We start from the raw sequence: 20,732 nt of genomic DNA on the forward strand, positions 1-20,732 counted from the left end.
GTCTCCACTCGAGAGGAACACGTGGGGTCCCGCACACATCCAGGGGAGCCCCGTTTCCGCCTACTAGCTCGAGATGAGGGATCCTTTCCCTGTTTCGTAGGGAAAGATTTCCCGGTGTTCTCGTCGCATCTCAAGAGGAGGCGTTCTCCACAGGAAAGGCGAGAGGAACTCCAGGGTCGTGCCACCATTCCAAGAGTCCCCCAGATGTGTCAGTCCATTCCAGAGGAACCTGTTTTCCCTGCACTGCCTTGACGTTCAAGCCGAGGATCGACTCCCACCACGTGTGCACGTGGGACAGCCCTGTGGGAAAGCCTCGTGGGAAAGCCTCGTGGGAAAGACTCGAGGGAAAACCATAGATCCTCTGATCCACGCGGTGGACGGCGTGACACTGCTGCTACCGCTCTGGAGGAAAGCGCAAGTGCATGCCCGCATTCGAGACGAGGACTGATTCCCCTGGGGAGACTCCAGAAGTACCCCAAGATCCATGTCAGCACTGGAGAGGAATCCTCAGGTTCCGGCCCCGACTCCACACAAGGTCTTAGGCCCGGCATCGACGGGAGAGGAATCCCGAGAGGCCCCCGAGGAACTCGCATGGGGACTGGCCTTTCCTGAGGCCACCAGAGCGGGTCCCTGAGGTCCCCGTCGTAAGTCGAGAGCACCTGCCGCAACTCGAGAAAATAAAGGAGGTTTTGCCCTCCAGGCGAGATGAGGCCCATTTCCGCTGAGGCTTCTCGAGGCCAATCACATCTAACCACTGGAACTTCCAAAGGGTCCTTCACACCCTTGCTGCAACTCAAGAAGTTCCCCGACATACCCGTCTCCACTCGAGAGGAAGCACGTGGGTCCCTCACACATCCAGGTGAGCCCCGTTTCCGCCTCCTAGCTCGAGATGAGGGTTCCTTCCCTCTTTCGTCGGGAAAGAATTCCCGGCGTTCCAGTCGCATCTCAAGAGGAGGCGTTCTCCACAGGAAAGGCGAGAGGAACTCCAGGGTCGAGACACCATTCCAAGAGTCCCACAGATGTGTCAGTCCATTCCAGAGGAACCTGTTTTCCCTGCACTGCCTTGACGTTCAAGCCGAGGATCGACTCCCACCACGTGTGCACGTGGGACAGCCCTGTGGGAAAGCCTCGTGGGAAAGCCTCGTGGGAAAGACTCGAGGGAAAAGCATAGATCCTTTGATCCACGCGGCGGACTGCGTGACACTGCTGCTACCGCTCTGGAGGAAAGCGCAAGTGCATGCCCGCATTCGAGACGAGGACTGACTCCCCTGGGGAGACTCCAGAAGTACCCCAAGATCCATGTCAGCACTGGAGAGGAATCCTCAGGTTCCGGCCCCGACTCCACACAAGGTCTTAGGCCCCGGCATCGACGGGAGAGGAATCCCGAGAGGCCCCCGAGGAACTCGCATGGGGACTGGCCTTTCCTGAGGCCACCAGAGCGGGTCCCTGAGGTCCCCGTCGTAAGTCGAGAGCACCTGCCGCAACTCGAGAAAATCCAGGAGGTTTTGCCCTCCAGGCGAGATGAGGCCCATTTCCGCTGAGGCTTGTGGAGGCTAATCACGTCTAACCACTGGAACTTACAAAGGGTCCTTCACACCCTTGCTGCAACTCAAGAAGTTCCCCGACATACCCGTCTCCACTCGAGAGGAAGCACGTGGGGTCCCGCCCACATCCAGGGGAGCTCCGTTTTCGACTCCTAGCACGAGATGAGGGATCCTTTCCCTGTTTCGTAGGGAAAGAATTCCCGGCGTTCCCGTCGCATCTCAAGAGGAGGCGCTCTCCACAGGAAAGGCGAGAGGAACTCCAGGGTCGTGCCACCATTCCAAGTGTCCCCCAGATGTGTCAGTCCATTCCAGAGGAACCTGTTTTCCCTGCACTGCCTTGACGTTCAAGCCGAGGATCGACTCCCACCACGTGTGCACGTCGGACAGCCCTGTGGGAAAGCCTCGTGGGAAAGCCTCGTGGGAAAGACTCGAGGGAAAACCATAGATCCTTTGATCCACGCGGCGGACTGCGTGACACTGCTGCTACCGCTCTGGAGGAAAGCGCAAGTGCATGCCCGCATTCGAGACGAGAACTGACTCCCCTGGGGAGACTCCAGAAGTACCCCAAGATCCATGTCAGCACTGGAGAGGAATCCTCAGGTTCCGGCCCCGACTCCACACAAGGTCTTAGGCCCCGGCATCGACGGGAGAGGAATACCCAGAGGCCCCCGAGGAACTCGCATGGGGACTGGCCTTTCCTGAGGCCACCAGAGCGGGTCCCTGAGGTCCCCGTCGTAAGTCGAGAGTACCTGCCGCAACTCGAGAAAATCCAGGAGGTTTTGCCCTCCAGGCGAGATGAGGCCCAGTTCCGCTGAGGCTTCTGGAGGCTAATCACGTCTAACCACTGGAACTTCCAAAGGGTCTTTCACACCCTTGCTGCAACTCCAGAATTTCCCCGACATACCCGTCTCCACTCGAGAGGAAGCACGTGGGTCCCGCACACATCCAGGGGAGCCCCGTTTCCGCCTCCTTGCTCGAGATGAGGGATCCTTTCACTGTTTCGTAGGGAAAGAATTCCCGGCGTTCCCGTCGCATCTCAAGAGGAGGCGCTCTCCACAGGAAAGGCGAGAGGAACTCCAGGATCGTGACACCATTCCAAGAGTCCCCCAGATGTGTCAGTCCATTCCAGAAGAACCTGTTTTCCCTGCACTGCCTTGACGTTCAAGCCGAGGATCGACTCCCACCACGTGTGCACGTGGGACAGCCCTGTGGGAAAGCCTCGTCGGAAAGCCTCGTGGGAAAGACTCGAGGGAAAACCATAGATCCTTTGATCCACGCTGCGGACTGAGTGACACTGCTGCTACCGCTCTGGAGGAAAGCGCAAGTGCATGCCCGCATTCGAGACAAGGACTGACTCCCCTGGGGAGACTCCAGAAGTACCCCAAGATCCATGTCAGCACTGGAGAGGAATCCTCAAGTTCCGGCCCCGACTCCACACAAGGTCTTAGGCCCCGGCATCGACGGGAGAGGAATCCCCAGAGGCCCCCGAGGAACTCGCATGGGGACTGGCCTTTCCTGAGGCCACCAGAGCGGGTCCCTGAGGTCCCCGTCGTAAGTCGAGAGCACCTGCCGCAACTCGAATAAATCCAGGAGGTTTTGCCCTCCAGGCGAGATGAGGCCCATTTCCGCTGAGGCTTCTCGAGGCCAATCACATCTAACCACTGGAACTTCCAAAGGGTCCTTCACACCATTGCTGCAACTCAAGAAGTTCCCCGACATACCCGTCTGCACTCGAGAGGAAGCACGTGGTGTCCCGCACACATCCAGGGGAGCCCCGTTTCCACCTCCTAGCTCGAGATGAGGGATCCTTTCCCTGTTTCGTAGGGAGAGAATTCCCGGCGTTCCCGTCGCATCTCAAGAGGAGGCGCTCTCCACAGGAAAGGCGAGAGGAACTCCAGGGTCGTGCCACCATTCCAAGAGTCCCCCAGATGTGTCAGTCCATTCCAGAGGAACCTGATTTCCCTGCACTGCCTTGACGTTCAAGCCGAGGATCGACTCCCACCACGTGTGCACGTGGGACAGCCCTGATGGAAAGCCTCGTGGGAAAGCCTCGTGGGAAAGACTCGAGGGAAAACCATAGATCCTTTGATCCACGCGGCGGACTGCGTGATACTGCTGCTACCGCTCTGGAGGAAAGCGCAAGTGCATGCCCGCATTCGAGACGAGGACTGACTCCCCTGGGGAAACTCCAGAAGTACCCCAAGATCCATGTCAGCACTGGAGAGGAATCCTCAGGTTCCGGCCCCGACTCCACACAAGGTCTTAGGCCCCGGCATCGACGGGAGAGGAATCCCCAGAGGCCCCCGAGGAACTCGCATGGGGACTGGCCTTTCCTGAGGCCACCAGAGCGGGTCCCTGAGGTCCCCGTCGTAAGTCGAGAGCACCTGCCGCAACTCGAGAAAATCCAGGAGGTTTTGCCCTCCAGGCGAGATGAGGCCCATTTCCGCTGAGGCTTCTGAAGGCTAAAACATCTAACCACTGGAACTTACATAGGGTCCTTCACACCCTTGCTGCAACTCAAGAAGTTCCCAGACATACCCGTCTCCACTCGAGAGGAAGCACGTGGGGTCCCGCCCACATCCAGGGGAGCACGGTTCCGCCTCCTAGCTCGAGATGAGGGATCCTTTCCCTGTTTGGTAGGGAAAGAATTCCCGGCGTTCCCGTCGCATCTCAAGAGGAGGCGCTCTCCACAGGACAGGCGAGAGGAACTCCAGGGTCGTGCCACCATTCCAAGAGTCCCCCAGATGTGTCAGTCCATTCCAGAGGAACCTGTTTTCCCTGCACTGCCTTGACGTTCAAGCCAAGGATCGACTCCCACCACGTGTGCACGTGGGACAGCCCTGTGGGAAAGCCTCGTGGGAAATCCTCGTGGAAAAGACTCGAGGGAAAACCATAGATCCTTTGATCCACGAGGCGGACTGCGTGACACTGCTGCTACCGCTCTGGAGGAAAGCGCAAGTGCATGCCCGCATTCGAGACGAAGACTGACTCCCCTGGGGAGACTCCAGAAGTACCCCAAGATCCATGTCAGCACTGGAGAGGAATCCTCAGGTTCCGGCCCCGACTCCACACAAGGACTTCGGCCCCGGCATCGACGGGAGAGGAATCCCGAGAGGCCCCCGAGGACCTCGCATGGGGACTGGCCTTTCCTGAGGCCACCAGAGCGGGTCCCTGAGGTCCCCTTCGTAAGTCGAGAGCACCTGCCGCAACTTGAGAAAATCCAGGAGGTTTTCCCCTCCAGGCGAGATGAGGCCCATTTCCGCTGAGGCTTCTCGAGGCTAATCACGTCTAACCACTGGAACATCCAAAGGGTCCTTCACACCATTGCTGCAACTCAAGAAGTTCCCCGACATACCCGTCTCCACTCGAGAGGAAGCACGTGGGGTCCCGCACACATCCAGGGGAGCCCCGTTTCCGCCTCCTAGCTTGAGATGAGGGATCCTTTCCCTGTTTCGTAGGGAAAGAATTCCCGGCGTTCCCGTCGCATCTCAAGAGGAGGCGCTCTTCACAGGAAAGGCGAGAGGAACTCCAGGGTCGTGCCACCATTCCAAGAGACCCCCAGATGTGTCAGTCCATTACAGAGGAACCTATTTTCCCTGCACTGCCTTGACGTTCAAGCCGTGGATCGACTCCCACCACGTGTGCACGTGGGACAGCCCTGTGGGAAAGCCTCGTGGGAAAGCCTCGTGGGAAAGACTCAAGGGAAAACCATAGATCCTTTGATCCACGCGGCGGGCTGCGTGACACTGCTGCTACCGCTCTGGAGGAAAGCGCAAGTGCATGCCCGCATTCGAGACGAGGACTGACTCCCCTTGGGAGACTCCAGAATTACCCCAAGATCCATGTCAGCACTGGAGAGGAATCCTCAGGTTCCGGCCCCGACTCCACAGAAGGACTTAGGCCCCGGCATCGACGGGAGAGGGATCCCGAGAGGCCCCCGAGGAACTCGCATGGGAACTGGCTTTTCCTGAGGCCACCAGAGCGGGTCCCTGAGGTCCCCGTCGTAAGTCGAGAGCACCTGCTGCAACTCGAGAAAATCCAGGAGGTTTTGCCCTCCAGGCGAGATGAGGCTCATTTCCGCTGAGGCTTCTCGAGGCTCATCACGTCTAAACACTGGAACTTCCAAAGGGTCCTTCACACCCTTGCTGCAACTCAAGAAGTTCCCCGACATACCCGTCTCCACTCGAATGGAAGCACGTGGGGTCCCTCACACATCCAGGGGAGCCCCGTTTCCGCCTCCAAGCTCGAGATGAGGGATCCTTTCCCTGTTTCCTAGGGAAAGAATTCCCGGCGTTTTCGTCGCATCTCAAGAGGAGGCGCTCTCCACAGGAAAGGCGAGAGGAACTCCAGGGTCGTGCCACCATTCCAAGAGACCCCCAGATGTGTCAGTCCATTACAGAGGAACCTGTTTTCCCTGCACTGCCTTGATGTTCAAGCCGAGGATCGACTCCCACCACGTGTGCACGTGGGACAGCCCTGTGGGAAAGCCTCGTGGGAAAGCCTCGTGGGAAAGACTCGAGGGAAAACCATAGATCCTTTGATCCACGGGGCGGGCTGCGTGACACTGCTGCTACCGCTCTGGAGGAAAGCGCAAGTGCATGCCCGCATTCGAGACGAGGACTGACTCCCCTGGTGAGACTCCAGAAGTACCCCAAGATCCATGTCAGCACTGGAGAGGAATCCTCAGGTTCCGGCCCCGACTCCACACAAGGTCTTAGGCCCCGGCATCGACGGGAGAGGAATCCCCAGAGGCCCCCGAGGAACTCGCATGGGGACTGGCCTTTCCTGAGGCCACCAGAGCGGGTCCCTGAGGTCCCCGTCGTAAGTCGAGAGCACCTGCCGCAACTCGAGAAAATCCAGGAGGTTTTGCCCTCCAGGCGAGATGAGGCCCATTTCCGCTGAGGCTTCTCGAGGCCAATCACATCTAACCACTGGAACTTCCAAAGGGTCCTTCACACCCTTGCTGCAACTCAAGAAGTTCCCCGACATACCCGTCTCCACTCGAGAGGAAGCACGTGGGGTCCCGCACACATCCAGGGGAGCCCCGTTTCCGCCTCCTAGCTCGAGATGAGGGATCATTTCCCTGTTTCGTAGGGACAGAATTCCCGGCGTTCCCGTCGCATCTCAAGAGGAGGCGCTCTCCACAGGAAAGGCGAGAGGAACTCCAGGGTCGTGCCACCATTCCAAGAGTCCCCCAGATGTGTCAGTCCATTCCAGAGGAACCTGTTTTCCCTGCACTGCCTTGACGTTCAAGCCGAGGATCGACTCCCACCACGTGTGCACGTGGGACAGCCCTGTGGGAAAGCCTCGTGGGAAAGCCTCGTGGGAACGACTCGAGGGAAAACCATAGATCCTTTGATCCACGCGGCGGACTGCGTGACACTGCTGCTACCGCTCTGGAGGAAAGCGCAAGTGCATGCCCGCATTCGAGACGAGGACTGACTCCCCTGGGGAGACTCCAGAAGTACCCCAAGATCCATGTCAGCACTGGAGAGGAATCCTCAGGTTCCGGCCCCGACTCCACTCAAGGTCTTAGGCCCCGGCATTGACGGGAGAGGAATCCCGAGACGCCCCAGAGGAACTCGCATGGGGACTGGCCTTTCCTGAGGCCACCAGAGCGGTTCCCTGAGATCCCCGTCGTAAGTCGAGAGCACCTGCCACAACTCGAGAAAATCCAGGAGGTTTTGCCCTCCAGGCGCGATGAGGCCCATTTCCGCTGAGGCTTCTCGAGGCCAATCACATCTAACCACTGGAACTTCCAAAGGGTCCTTCACACCCTTGGTGCAACTCAAGAAGTTCCCCGACATACCCGTCTCTACTCGAGAGGAAGCACGTGGGGTCCCGCACACATCCAGGGGAGCCCCGTTTCCGCTTCCTAGCTCGAGATGAGGGATCCTTTCCCTGTTTCGTAGGGAAAGAATTCCCGGCGTTCCCGTCGCATCTCAAGAGGAGGCGCTCTCCACAGGAAAGGCGAGAGGAACTCCAGGGTCGTGTCACCATTCCAAGAGTCCCCCAGATGTGTCAGTCCATTTCAGAGGAACCTGTTTTCCCTGCACTGCCTTGACGTTCAAGCCGAGGATCGACTCCCACCATGTGTGCACGTGGGACAGCCCTGTGGGAAAGCCTCGTGGGAAAGCCTCGTGGGAAAGACTCGAGGGAAAACCATAGATCCTTTGATCCACGCGGCGGACTGCGTGACACTGCTGCTACCGCTCTGGAGGAAAGCGCAAGTGCATGCCCGCATTCGAGACGAGGACTGACTCCCCTGGGGAGACTCCAGAAGTACCCCAAGATCCATGTCATCACTGGAGAGGAAACCTCAGGTTCCGGTCCCGACTCCACACAAGGTCTTAGGCCCCGGCATCGACGGGAGAGGAATCCCGAGAGGCCCCCGAGGAACTCGCATGGGGACTGGCCTTTCCTGAGGCCACCAGAGCGGGTCCCTGAGGTCCCCGTCGTAAGTCGAGAGCACCTGCCGCAACTCGAGAAAATCCAGGAGGTTTTGCCCTCCAGGCGCGATGAGGCCCATTTCCGCTGAGGCTTCTCGAGGCCAATCACATCTAACCACTGGAACTTCCAAAGGGTCCTTCACACTCTTGCTGCAACTCAAGAAGTTCCCCGACATACCCATCTCCACTCGAGAGGAAGCACGTGGTGTCCCGCACACATCCAGGGGAGCCCCGTTTCCGCCTCCTAGTTCGAGATGAGGGATCCTTTCCCTGTTTCGTAGGGAAAGAATTCCCGGCGTTCACGTCGCATCTCAAGAGGAGGCGCTCTCCACAGGAAAGGCGAGAGGAACTCCAGGGTCGTGCCACCATTCCAAGAGTCCCCCAGATGTGTCAGTCCATTCCAGAGGAACCTGTTTTCCCTGCACTGCCTTGACGTTCGAGCCGAGGATAGACTCCCACCCCGTGTGCACGTGGGACAGCCCTGTGGGAAAGCCTCGTGGGAAAGCCTCGTGGGAAAGACTCGAGGGAAAACCATAGATCCTTTGATCCACGCGCCGGACTGCGTGACACTGCTGCCACCGCTCTGGAGGAAAGCGCAAGTGCATGCCCGCATTCGAGACGAGGACTGACTCCCCTGGGGAGACTCCAGAAGTACCCCAAGATCCATGTCAGCACTGGAGAGGAATCCTCAGGTTCCGGTCCCGACTCCACACAAAGTCTTAGGCCCCGGCATCGAGGGGAGAGGAATCCCGAGAGGCCTCCGAGGAACTCGCATGGGGACTGGCCTTTCCTGAGGCCACCAGAGCGGGTCCCTGAGGTCCCCGTCGTAAGTCGAGAGCAACTGCCGCAACTCGAATAAATCCAGGAGGTTTTGCCCTCCAGGCGAGATGAGGCCCATTTCCGGTGAGGCTTCTCGAGGCCAATCACATCTAACCACTGGAACTTCCAAAGGGTCCTTCACACCATTGCTGCAACTCAAGAAGTTCCCCGACATACCCGTCTCCACTCGAGAGGAAGCACGTGGGGTCCCGCACACATCCAGGGGAGCCCCGTTTCCGCCTCCTAGCTCGAGATGAGGGATCCTTTCCCTGTTTCGTAGGGAAAGAATTCCCGGCGTTCCCGTCGCTTCTCAAGAGGAGGCGCTCTCCACAGGAAAGGCGAGAGGAACTCCAGGGTCGTGCCACCATTCCAAGAGTCAGCCAGATGTGTCAGTCCATTCCAGAGGAACCTGTTTTCCCTGCACTGCCTTGACGTTCAAGCCGAGGATCGACTCCCACCACGTGTGCACGTGGGACAGCCCTGTGGGAAAGCCTCGTGGGAAAGCCTCGTGGGAAAGACTCGAGGGAAAACCATAGATCCTTTGATCCACGCGGCGGACTGCGTGACACTGCTGCTACCGCTCTGGAGGAAAGCGCAAGTGCATGCCCGCATTCGAGACGAGGACTGACTCCCCTGGGGAGACTCCAGAAGTACCCCAAGATCCATGTCAGCACTGGAGAGGAATCCTCAGGTTCCGGCCCCGACTCCACACAAGGACTTCGGCCCCGGCATCGACGGGAGAGGAATCCCCAGAGGCCCCCGAGGAACTCGCATGGGGACTGGCCTTTCCTGAGGCCACCAGAGCGGGTCCCTGAGGTCCCCGTAGTAAGTCGAGAGCACCTGCCGCAACTCGAGAAAATCCAGGAGGTTTCCCCTCCAGGCGAGATGAGGCCCATTTCCGCTGAGGCTTCTCGAGGCTAATCACGTCTAACCACTGGAACATCCAAAGGGTCCTTCACACCATTGCTGCAACTCAAGAAGTTCCCCGACATACCCGTCTCCACTCGAGAGGAAGCACGTGGGGTCCCGCACACATCCAGGGGAGCCCCGTTTCCGCCTCCTAGCTCGAGATGAGGGATCCTTTCCCTGTTTCGTAGGGAAAGAATTCCCGGCGTTCCCGTCGCATCTCAAGAGGAGGCGCTCTTCACAGGAAAGGCGAGAGGAACTCCAGGGTCGTGCCACCATTCCAAGAGACCCCCAGATGTGTCAGTCCATTACAGAGGAACCTATTTTCCCTGCACTGCCTTGACGTTCAAGCCGTGGATCGACTCCCACCACGTGTGCACGTGGGACAGCCCTGTGGGAAAGCCTCGTGGGAAAGCCTCGTGGGAAAGACTCGAGGGAAAACCATAGATCCTTTGATCCACGCGGCGGGCTGCGTGACACTGCTGCTACCGCTCTGGAGGAAAGCGCAAGTGCATGCCCGCATTCGAGACGAGGACTGACTCCCCTTGGGAGACTCCAGAATTACCCCAAGATCCATGTCAGCACTGGAGAGGAATCCTCAGGTTCCGGCCCCGACTCCACAGAAGGACTTAGGCCCCGGCATCGACGGGAGAGGGATCCCGAGAGGCCCCCGAGGAACTCGCATGGGAACTGGCTTTTCCTGAGGCCACCAGAGCGGGTCCCTGAGGTCCCCGTCGTAAGTCGAGAGCACCTGCTGCAACTCGAGAAAATCCAGGAGGTTTTGCCCTCCAGGCGAGATGAGGCTCATTTCCGCTGAGGCTTCTCGAGGCTCATCACGTCTAAACACTGGAACTTCCAAAGGGTCCTTCACACCCTTGCTGCAACTCAAGAAGTTCCCCGACATACCCGTCTCCACTCGAATGGAAGCACGTGGGGTCCCTCACACATCCAGGGGAGCCCCGTTTCCGCCTCCTAGCTCGAGATGAGGGATCCTTTCCCTGTTTCCTAGGGAAAGAATTCCCGGCGTTTTCGTCGCATCTCAAGAGGAGGCGCTCTCCACAGGAAAGGCGAGAGGAACTCCAGGGTCGTGCCACCATTCCAAGAGACCCCCAGATGTGTCAGTCCATTACAGAGGAACCTGTTTTCCCTGCACTGCCTTGATGTTCAAGCCGAGGATCGACTCCCACCACGTGTGCACGTGGGACAGCCCTGTGGGAAAGCCTCGTGGGAAAGCCTCGTGGGAAAGACTCGAGGGAAAACCATAGATCCTTTGATCCACGGGGCGGGCTGCGTGACACTGCTGCTACCGCTCTGGAGGAAAGCGCAAGTGCATGCCCGCATTCGAGACGAGGACTGACTCCCCTGGTGAGACTCCAGAAGTACCCCAAGATCCATGTCAGCACTGGAGAGGAATCCTCAGGTTCCGGCCCCGACTCCACACAAGGTCTTAGGCCCCGGCATCGACGGGAGAGGAATCCCCAGAGGCCCCCGAGGAACTCGCATGGGGACTGGCCTTTCCTGAGGCCACCAGAGCGGGTCCCTGAGGTCCCCGTCGTAAGTCGAGAGCACCTGCCGCAACTCGAGAAAATCCAGGAGGTTTTGCCCTCCAGGTGAGATGAGGCCCATTTCCGCTGAGGCTTCTCGAGGCCAATCACATCTAACCACTGGAACTTCCAAAGGGTCCTTCACACCCTTGCTGCAACTCAAGAAGTTCCCCGACATACCCGTCTCCACTCGAGAGGAAGCACGTGGGGTCCCGCACACATCCAGGGGAGCCCCGTTTCCGCCTCCTAGCTCGAGATGAGGGATCCTTTCCCTGTTTCGTAGGGAAAGAATTCCCGGCGTTCCCGTCGCATCTCAAGAGGAGGCGCTCTCCACAGGAAAGGCGAGAGGAACTCCAGGGTCGTGCCACCATTCCAAGAGTCCCCCAGATGTGTCAGTCCATTCCAGAGGAACCTGTTTTCCCTGCACTGCCTTGACGTTCAAGCCGAGGATCGACTCCCACCACGTGTGCACGTGGGACAGCCCTGTGGGAAAGCCTCGTGGGAAAGCCTCGTGGGAACGACTCGAGGGAAAACCATAGATCCTTTGATCCACGCGGCGGACTGCGTGACACTGCTGCTACCGCTCTGGAGGAAAGCGCAAGTGCATGCCCGCATTCGAGACGAGGACTGACTCCCCTGGGGAGACTCCAGAAGTACCCCAAGATCCATGTCAGCACTGGAGAGGAATCCTCAGGTTCCGGCCCCGACTCCACTCAAGGTCTTAGGCCCCGGCATTGACGGGAGAGGAATCCCGAGACGCCCCAGAGGAACTCGCATGGGGACTGGCCTTTCCTGAGGCCACCAGAGCGGTTCCCTGAGATCCCCGTCGTAAGTCGAGAGCACCTGCCACAACTCGAGAAAATCCAGGAGGTTTTGCCCTCCAGGCGCGATGAGGCCCATTTCCGCTGAGGCTTCTCGAGGCCAATCACATCTAACCACTGGAACTTCCAAAGGGTCCTTCACACCCTTGGTGCAACTCAAGAAGTTCCCCGACATACCCGTCTCTACTCGAGAGGAAGCACGTGGGGTCCCGCACACATCCAGGGGAGCCCCGTTTCCGCTTCCTAGCTCGAGATGAGGGATCCTTTCCCTGTTTCGTAGGGAAAGAATTCCCGGCGTTCCCGTCGCATCTCAAGAGGAGGCGCTCTCCACAGGAAAGGCGAGAGGAACTCCAGGGTCGTGTCACCATTCCAAGAGTCCCCCAGATGTGTCAGTCCATTTCAGAGGAACCTGTTTTCCCTGCACTGCCTTGACGTTCAAGCCGAGGATCGACTCCCACCATGTGTGCACGTGGGACAGCCCTGTGGGAAAGCCTCGTGGGAAAGCCTCGTGGGAAAGACTCGAGGGAAAACCATAGATCCTTTGATCCACGCGGCGGACTGCGTGACACTGCTGCTACCGCTCTGGAGGAAAGCGCAAGTGCATGCCCGCATTCGAGACGAGGACTGACTCCCCTGGGGAGACTCCAGAAGTACCCCAAGATCCATGTCATCACTGGAGAGGAAACCTCAGGTTCCGGTCCCGACTCCACACAAGGTCTTAGGCCCCGGCATCGACGGGAGAGGAATCCCGAGAGGCCCCCGAGGAACTCGCATGGGGACTGGCCTTTCCTGAGGCCACCAGAGCGGGTCCCTGAGGTCCCCGTCGTAAGTCGAGAGCACCTGCCGCAACTCGAGAAAATCCAGGAGGTTTTGCCCTCCAGGCGCGATGAGGCCCATTTCCGCTGAGGCTTCTCGAGGCCAATCACATCTAACCACTGGAACTTCCAAAGGGTCCTTCACACTCTTGCTGCAACTCAAGAAGTTCCCCGACATACCCATCTCCACTCGAGAGGAAGCACGTGGTGTCCCGCACACATCCAGGGGATCCCCGTTTCCGCCTCCGAGCTCGAGATGAGGGATCCTTTCCCTGTTTCGTAGGGAAAGAATTCCCGGCGTTCACGTCGCATCTCAAGAGGAGGCGCTCTCCACAGGAAAGGCGAGAGGAACTCCAGGGTCGTGCCACCATTCCAAGAGTCCCCCAGATGTGTCAGTCCATTCCAGAGGAACCTGTTTTCCCTGCACTGCCTTGACGTTCGAGCCGAGGATAGACTCCCACCCCGTGTGCACGTGGGACAGCCCTGTGGGAAAGCCTCGTGGGAAAGCCTCGTGGGAAAGACTCGAGGGAAAACCATAGATCCTTTGATCCACGCGCCGGACTGCGTGACACTGCTGCCACCGCTCTGGAGGAAAGCGCAAGTGCATGCCCGCATTCGAGACGAGGACTGACTCCCCTGGGGAGACTCCAGAAGTACCCCAAGATCCATGTCAGCACTGGAGAGGAATCCTCAGGTTCCGGTCCCGAGTCCACACAAAGTCTTAGGCCCCGGCATCGACGGGAGAGGAATCCCGAGAGGCCTCCGAGGAACTCGCATGGGGACTGGCCTTTCCTGAGGCCAGCAGAGCGGGTCCCTGAGGTCCCCGTCGTAAGTCGAGAGCAACTGCCGCAACTCGAATAAATCCAGGAGGTTTTGCCCTCCAGGCGAGATGAGGCCCATTTCCGGTGAGGCTTCTCGAGGCCAATCACATCTAACCACTGGAACTTCCAAAGGGTCCTTCACACCATTGCTGCAACTCAAGAAGTTCCCCGACATACCCGTCTCCACTCGAGAGGAAGCACGTGGGGTCCCGCACACATCCAGGGGAGCCCCGTTTCCGCCTCCTAGCTCGAGATGAGGGATCCTTTCCCTGTTTCGTAGGGAAAGAATTCCCGGCGTTCCCGTCGCTTCTCAAGAGGAGGCGCTCTCCACAGGAAAGGCGAGAGGAACTCCAGGGTCGTGCCACCATTCCAAGAGTCAGCCAGATGTGTCAGTCCATTCCAGAGGAACCTGTTTTCCCTGCACTGCCTTGACGTTCAAGCCGAGGATCGACTCCCACCACGTGTGCACGTGGGACAGCCCTGTGGGAAAGCCTCGTGGGAAAGCCTCGTGGGAAAGACTCGAGGGAAAACCATAGATCCTTTGATCCACGCGGCGGACTGCGTGACACTGCTGCTACCGCTCTGGAGGAAAGCGCAAGTGCATGCCCGCATTCGAGACGAGGACTGACTCCCCTGGGGAGACTCCAGAAGTACCCCAAGATCCATGTCAGCACTGGAGAGGAATCCTCAGGTTCCGGCCCCGACTCCACACAAGGACTTCGGCCCCGGCATCGACGGGAGAGGAATCCCCAGAGGCCCCCGAGGAACTCGCATGGGGACTGGCCTTTCCTGAGGCCACCAGAGCGGGTCCCTGAGGTCCCCGTAGTAAGTCGAGAGCACCTGCCGCAACTCGAGAAAATCCAGGAGGTTTCCCCTCCAGGCGAGATGAGGCCCATTTCCGCTGAGGCTTCTCGAGGCTAATCACGTCTAACCACTGGAACATCCAAAGGGTCCTTCACACCATTGCTGCAACTCAAGAAGTTCCCCGACATACCCGTCTCCACTCGAGAGGAAGCACGTGGGGTCCCGCACACATCCAGGGTAGCCCCGTTTCCGCCTCCTAGCTCGAGATGAGGGATCCTTTCCCTGTTTCGTAGGGAAAGAATTCCCGGCGTTCCCGTCGCATCTCAAGAGGAGGCGCTCTTCACAGGAAAGGCGAGAGGAACTCCAGGGTCGTGCCACCATTCCAAGAGACCCCCAGATGTGTCAGTCCATTACAGAGGAACCTATTTTCCCTGCACTGCCTTAACGTTCAAGCCGAGGATCGACTCCCACCACGTGTGCACGTGGGACAGCCCTGTGGGAAAGCCTCGTGGGAAAGCCTCGTGGGAAAGACTCGAGGGAAAACCATAGATCCTTTGATCCACGCGGCGGACTGCGTGACACTGCTGCTACCGCTCTGGAGGAAAGCGCAAGTGCATGCCCGCATTCGAGACGAGGACTGACTCCCCTTGGGAGACTCCAGAATTACCCCAAGATCCATGTCAGCACTGGAGAGGAATCCTCAGGTTCCGGCCCCGACTCCACAGAAGGACTTAGGCCCCGGCATCGACGGGAGAGGGATCCCGAGAGGCCCCCGAGGAACTCGCATGGGAACTGGCTTTTCCTGAGGCCACCAGAGCGGGTCCCTGAGGTCCCCGTCGTAAGTCGAGAGCACCTGCTGCAACTCGAGAAAATCCAGGAGGTTTTGCCCTCCAGGCGAGATGAGGCTCATTTCCGCTGAGGCTTCTCGAGGCTCATCACGTCTAAACACTGGAACTTCCAAAGGGTCCTTCACACCCTTGCTGCAACTCAAGAAGTTCCCCGACATACCCGTCTCCACTCGAATGGAAGCACGTGGGGTCCCTCACACATCCAGGGGAGCCCCGTTTCCGCCTCCAAGCTCGAGATGAGGGATCCTTTCCCTGTTTCCTAGGGAAAGAATTCCCGGCGTTTTCGTCGCATCTCAAGAGGAGGCGCTCTCCACAGGAAAGGCGAGAGGAACTCCAGGGTCGTGCCACCATTCCAAGAGACCCCCAGATGTGTCAGTCCATTACAGAGGAACCTGTTTTCCCTGCACTGCCTTGATGTTCAAGCCGAGGATCGACTCCCACCACGTGTGCACGTGGGACAGCCCTGTGGGAAAGCCTCGTGGGAAAGCCTCGTGGGAAAGACTCGAGGGAAAACCATAGATCCTTTGATCCACGGGGCGGGCTGCGTGACACTGCTGCTACCGCTCTGGAGGAAAGCGCAAGTGCATGCCCGCATTCGAGACGAGGACTGACTCCCCTTGGGAGACTCCAGAAGTACCCCAAGATCCATGTCAGCACTGGAGAGGAATCCTCAGGTTCCGGCCCCGACTCCACACAAGGTCTTAGGCCCCGGCATCGACGGGAGAGGAATCCCGAGAGGCCCCCGAGGAACTCGCATGGGGACTGGCCTTTCATGAGGCCACCAGAGCGGGTCCCTGAGGTCCCCGTCGTAAGTCGAGAGCACCTGCCGCAACTCGAGAAAATCCAGGAGGTTTTGCCCTCCAGGCGAGATGAGGCCCATTTCCGCTGAGGCTTCTCGAGGCCAATCACATCTAACCACTGGAACTTCCAAAGGGTCCTTCACACCCTTGCTGCAACTCAAGAAGTTCCCCGACATACCCGTCTCCACTCGAGAGGAAGCACGTGGTGTCCCGCACACATCCAGGGGAGCCCCGTTTCCGCCTCCTAGCTCGAGATGAGGGATCCTTTCCCTGTTTCGTAGGGAAAGAATTCCCGGCGTTCCCGTCGCATCTCAAGAGGAGGCGCTCTCCACAGGAAAGGCGAGAGGAACTCCAGGGTCGTGCCACCATTCCAAGAGTCCCCCAGATGTGTCAGTCCATTCCAGAGGAACCTGTTTTCCCTGCACTGCCTTGACGTTCAAGCCGAGGATCGACTCCCACCACGTGTGCACGTGGGACAGCCCTGTGGGAAAGCCTCGTGGGAAAGCCTCGTGGGAAAGACTCGAGGGAAAACCATAGATCCTTTGATCCACGAGGCGGACTGCGTGACACTGCTGCTACCGCTCTGGAGGAAAACGCAAGTGCATGCCCGCATTCGAGACTAGGACTGACTGCCCTGGGGAGACTCCAGAAGTACCCCAAGATCCATGTCAGCACTGGAGAGGAATCCTCAGGTTCCGGCCCCGACTCCACAGAAGGTCTTAGGCCCCGGCATCGACAGGAGAGGAATCCCCAGAGGCCCCCGAGGAACTCGCATGGGGACTGGCCTTTCCTGAGGCCACCAGAGCGGGTCCCTGAGGTCCCCGTCGTAAGTCGAGAGCACCTGCCGCAACTCGAGAAAATCCAGGAGGTTTTCCCCTCCAGGCGAGATGAGGCCCATTTCCGCTGAGGCTTCTCGAGGCCAATCACATCTAACCACTGGAACTTCCAAAGGGTCCTTCACACCCTTGCTGCAACTCAAGAAGTTCCCCGACATAACCGTCTCCACTCGAGAGGAACACGTGGGGTCCCGCACACATCCAGGGGAGCCCCGTTTCCGCCTACTAGCTCGAGATGAGGGATCCTTTCCCTGTTTCGTAGGGAAAGATTTCCCGGCATTCTCGTCGCATCTCAAGAGGAGGCGTTCTCCACAGGAAAGGCGAGAGGAACTCCAGGGTCGTGCCACCATTCCAAGAGTCCCCAAGATGTGTCAGTCCATTCCAGAGGAACCTGTTTTCCCTGCACTGCCTTGACGTTCAAGCCGAGGATCGACTCCCACCACGTGTTAACGTGGGACAGCCCTGTGGGAAAGCCTCGTGGGAAAGCCTCGTGGGAAAGACTCGAGGGAAAACCATAGATCCTTTGATCCACGCGGCGGACTGCGTGACACTGCTGCTACCGCTCTGGAGGAAAGCGCAAGTGCATGCCCGCATTCGAGATGAGGACTGACTCCCCTGGGGAGACTCCAGAAGTACCCCAAGATCCATGTCAGCACTGGAGAGGAATCCTCAGGTTCCGGCCCCAACTCCACACAAGGTCTTAGGCCCCGGCATCGATGGGAGAGGAATCCCGAGACGCCCCCGAGGAACTCGCATGGGGACTGGCCTTTCCTGAGGCCACCAGAGCGGGTCCCTGAGGTCCCCGTCGTAAGTCGAGAGCACCTGCCGCAACTCGAGAAAATCCAGGAGGTTTTGCCCTCCAGGCGAGATGAGGCCCATTTCCGCTGAGGCTTCTCGAGCCCAATCACGTCTAACCACTGGAAATTCCAAAGGGTCCTTCACACCCTTGCTGCAACTCAAGAAGTTCCCCGACATACCCGTCTCCACTCGAATGGAAGCACGTGGGGTCCCGCACACATCCAGGGGAGCCCCGTTTCCGCCTCCTAGCTCGAGATGAGGGATCCTTTCCCTGTTTCGTAGGGAAAGAATTCCCGGCGTTCCCGTCGCATCTCAAGAGGAGGCGCTCTCCACAGGAAAGGCGAGAGGAACTCCAGGGTCGTGCCACCATTCCAAGAGTCCCCCAGATGTGTCAGTCCATTCCAGAGGAACCTGTTTTCCCTGCACTGCCTTGACGTTCAAGCCGAGGATCGACTCCCACCACGTGTGCACGTGGGACAGCCCTGTGGGAAAGCCTCGTGGGAAAGCCTCGTGGGAAAGACTCGAGGGAAAACCATAGATCCTTTGATCCACGCGGCGGACTGCGTGACACTGCTGCTACCGCTCTGGAGGAAAGTTCAAGTGCATCCCCGCAATCGAGACGAGGACTGACTCCCCTGGGGAGACTCCAGAAGTACCACAAGATCCATGTCAGCACTGGAGAGGAATCCTCAGGTTCCGGCCCCGACTCCACACAAGGTCTTAGGCCCCGGCATCGACGGGAGAGGAATCCCGAGACGCCCCCGAGGAACTCGCATGGGGACTGGCCTTTCCTGAGGCCACCAGAGCGGGTCCCTGAGGTCCCCGTCGTAAGTCGAGAGCACCTGCCGCAACTCGAGAAAATCCAGGAGGTTTTGCCCTCCAGGCGAGATGAGGCCCATTTCCGCTGAGGCTTCTCGAGGCCAATCACATCTAACCACTGGAACTTCCAAAGGGTCCTTCACACCCTTGCTGCAACTCAAGAAGTTCCCCGACATACCCGTCTCCACTCGAGAGGAAGCACGTGGGTCCCTCACACATCCAGGTGAGCCCCGTTTCCGCCTCCTAGCTCGAGATGAGGGATCCTTCCCTGTTTCGTAGGGAAAGAATTCCCGGCGTTCCAGTCGCATCTCAAGAGGAGGCGCTCTCCACAGGAAAGGCGAGAGGAACTCCAGGGTCGAGACACCATTCCAAGAGTCCCACAGATGTGTCAGTCCATTCCAGAGGAACCTGTTTTCCCTGCACTGCCTTGACGTTCAAGCCGAGGATCGACTCCCACCACGTGTGCACGTGGGACAGCCCTGTGGGAAAGCCTCGTGGGAAAGCCTCGTGGGAAAGACTCGAGGGAAAACCATAGATCCTCTGATCCACGCGGCGGACTGCGTGACACTGCTGCTACCGCTCTGGAGGAAAGCGCAAGGGCATGCCCGCATTCGAGACGAGGACTGACTCCCCTGGGGAAACTCCAGAAGTACCCCAAGATCCATGTCAGCACTGGAGAGTAATACTCAGGTTCCGGCCCCGACTCCACACAAGGTCTTAGGCCCCGGCATCGACGGGAGAGGAATCCCGAGACGCCCCCGAGGAACTCGCATGGGGACTGGCCTTTCCTGAGGCCACCAGAGCGGGTCCCTGAGGTCCCCATCGTAAGTCGAGAGCACCTGCCGCAACTCGAGAAAATCCAGGAGGTTTTGCCCTCCAGGCCAGATGAGGCCCATTTCCGCTGAGGCTTCTCGAGGCTAATCACATCTAACCACTGGAACTTCCAAAGGGTCCTTCACACCCTTGCTGCAACTCAAGAAGTTCCCCGACATACCCGTCTGCACTCGAGAGGAAGCACGTGGGGTCCCGCACACATCCAGGGGAGCCCCGTTTCCGCCTCCTAGCTCGAGATGAGGGATCCTTTCCCTGTTTCGTAGGGAAAGAATTCCCGGCGTTCCCGTCGCATCTCAAGAAGAGGCGCTCTCCACAGGAAAGGCGAGAGGAACTCCAGGGTCGTGCCACCATTCCAAGAGTCCCCCAGATGTGTCAGCCCATTCCAGAGGAACCTGTTTTCCCTGCACTGCCTTGACGTTCAAGCCGAGGATCGACTCCCACCACGTGTGCACGTGGGACAGCCCTGTGGGAAAGCCTCGTGGGAAAGCCTCGTGGGAAAGACTCGAGGGAAAACCATACATCCTTTGAAGCACGCGGCGGACTGCGTGACACTGCTGCTACCGCTCTGGAGGTAAGCGCAAGTGCATGCCCGCATTCGAGACGAGGACTGACTCCCCTTGGGAGACTCCAGAATTACCCCAAGATCCATGTCAGCACTGGAGAGGAATCCTCAGGTTCCGGCCCCGACTCCACACAAGGGCTTAGGCCCCGGCATCGACGGGAGAGGAATCCCGAGACGCCCCCTAGGAACTCGCATGGGGACTGGCCTTTCCTGAGGCCACCAGAGCGGGTCTCAGAGGTCCCCTTCGAAAGTCGAGAGCACCTGCCGCATCTCGAGAAAATCCAGGAGGTTTTGCCCTCCAGGCGAGATGAGGCCCATTTCCGCTGAGGCTTCTCGAGGCCAATCACATCTAACCACTGGAACTTCCAAAGGGTCCTTCACACCATTGCTGCAACTCAAGAAGTTCCCCGACATACCCGTCTCCACTCGAGAGGAAGCACGTGGTGTCCCGCACACATCCAGGGGAGCCCCGTTTCCGCCTCCTAGCTCGAGATGAGGGATCCTTTCCCTGTTTCGTAGGGAAAGAATTCCCGGCGTTCTCGTCGCATCTCAAGAGGAGGCGCTCTCCACAGGAAAGGCGAGAGGAACTCCAGGGTCGTGCCACCATTCCAAGAGTCCCCCAGATGTGTCAGTCCATTCCAGAGGAACCTGTTTTCCCTGCACTGCCTTGACGTTCAAGCCGAGGATCGACTCCCACCACGTGTGCACGTGG

Source organism: Ovis canadensis, chromosome 25 (assembly GCF_042477335.2).
Source record: "Ovis canadensis isolate MfBH-ARS-UI-01 breed Bighorn chromosome 25, ARS-UI_OviCan_v2, whole genome shotgun sequence".
Classification (NCBI taxonomy): Eukaryota; Metazoa; Chordata; class Mammalia; order Artiodactyla; family Bovidae; genus Ovis; species Ovis canadensis.